The sequence below is a fragment of the Lactuca saligna genome, chromosome 9, assembly GCF_052625555.1.
Source record: "Lactuca saligna cultivar CGN05327 chromosome 9, ASM5262555v1, whole genome shotgun sequence".
Lineage (NCBI taxonomy): Eukaryota > Viridiplantae > Streptophyta > Magnoliopsida > Asterales > Asteraceae > Lactuca > Lactuca saligna.
Window position 1 is genome coordinate 132,911,688 of NC_136425.1, and position 2,212 is coordinate 132,913,899.

Here is a 2,212-nt window from a genome sequence, read left to right on the forward strand (position 1 = left end):
ATAACAACATTCGTCACCATTCATCAACATAGTACAACCAGTAGTGTTTACATAACATACATTGTTTAAACATTACATTCCCCAAAAATTAAGTTGTTTAATTCATACAAAAATAAACCGCAACCGTCACTGGATATGATTTCCCTTGATTCACTGGCTCCCTGAGAATACAAGTATTTTGAAAAACGTCAACATATGAAATGTTGGTGAGTTCATAAGTAGTGTTTAAAATCGAAGGTTTGTATTGTTTGAAAAACCACCAGAAAATCCGATATTTTCTGAAAAGGAAAGCTTTTAAAAAGGTTTGTGAAGATCCATAGGTATGCTTTGCTTGTTTCTATACTTAAAAAAAAAATGTTCATTGAAGTTGTATGCTTTTCAAATTTGTGTGTATTGAAAACCCTAGGAAAACCCGATGTTCTCCTAGTTCCTTGAATTACGTGATGATACATTGAAACCACGGCATAGCGTATAGTGTCAGTCCCGGGCGACGTTGGAAGGTTCTCGAGCAGGATTATTTACTAAAAACCCGCGTTACACAAACGCCCAGTTTATAGTTATACTAACGACTCCGAAGGCGTCGTCAGTACTAATCGCGTTATCCAATCGCCCTGACTAGGTGAAGTCCCACATCCGAAGAGAAAGAGGTCACGAAGACCCCGGTAACTCCATTAGCCGGTTGGGGATAAAATGTACGAGGGGTCCCAGACCCGCCTCGCATGAAATGTAGACCTTACTAGCAAGACCAAAGGACCCTTGGGGACCGGTGGTATACAAGCCATTGAAAGTCCATTTACGTTGTGTCGGATCGGTAAAACCCAACACTCCGTAAAAAAAAAATGTCTTCGGGCCTTAAGATCAGGTCATTGGGCTAGCTAGGCTCAACGAACAAGATTTTACACTTGTGGGGCCCAAAGATGGTGCATAGACGTCTGTGCACACTCGCATGTGTATGTATAACCAAACGTTCCTTGTATGAATCGTAGTGTTAGTAGTTGTAGATTTTTATTGGCTCGAGACCGAGCCAATTCGTTTAACAACGACTTTTGGTATTGTAATGTATTGTATTTCGTTGATAGTCGTGGTGCCATCGTTCGATCAAATTGTGTATATTGAACTAGCCTTGAAATATTCCTGTTTTCAGCCCCTCATCATTTGTAAAATTTACATTTTTAACCCTTTATATTAAATACTTCCCGGTTTAGTCCTTAAACTATTTTTCTTGACATTTTAACACCAAAAATTATTGAAATTAATATTTTTCAACATGTTTTTCATAAAAACAGTTTAAGTTCTTAAAAATGCAGTTTTCGCGGTTTTAACCCCTTCTTTTCGCAACTTTTACAATTTTGGCCCAATTTGGAAAATTTTTGCAACTTTGGTCCTTTTTAAATTTAAAAAGCATTTTTAACCTTTGAAAAGGGGTTGGAACACTTATAGTCCACTGTTTTACAGAAAGTTACAGTTTTGGCCCTCCAAAACAGAAAAATTCGCATAATGGGCCTTATTGGGCCGAAAGTTACATTTTTAGCCCATTAAGCTTAAAATTTATGATTTTAGTCCCCTAAATGAGTATATTTCTAGAAATTTACTTATGAAAACTGTTTTGGCACACTTCATCCATCAGAATCTGTGAAATGACGATTTGGGCCCTTATTTTTGCATTTTTCACATTTTAGGCCCAAAATTTGTGTTTTTAACCCAAAGAAATTATTACTAAACTACTTAGCCATTTTTCTTGAAGCACTTTGTGTTTAGAAATATATTTGAAGTAAAAATCATGTAGCACAAGTTATATCTCGGTTTTGATGAGTTTTGAGGCTAGATCCAACATAAAAACACATAAAAGCATACATATAAGCATGGAAATCATACAAGGCATACAAACACATATAGATCTACACTTTCACTTGTATTCCCCCCCACAAAACTCATAAAAACAGAAAATAGGGGTATGAAGCTCACCTTGGGGTGTTGATTCGGTTTTGCAAGGAAAATGGAAGGAAAAATGAAGTGTTTTTGGCCTTGGCTCCCTTTGATGAAGATCTCGAGTTTTGAGATGGTTCTAGGGTGCAAGATCACGATTTTTGCATAGATTAGGAAAGGATTTTGATAACAAAAGAATTTAAACCATAGATCTATGCATAATCTTACCTTAGATGATGATTTACTTGCAAAATCCTCTTGGAAAGTCCCTAATTTTCGAGATTTT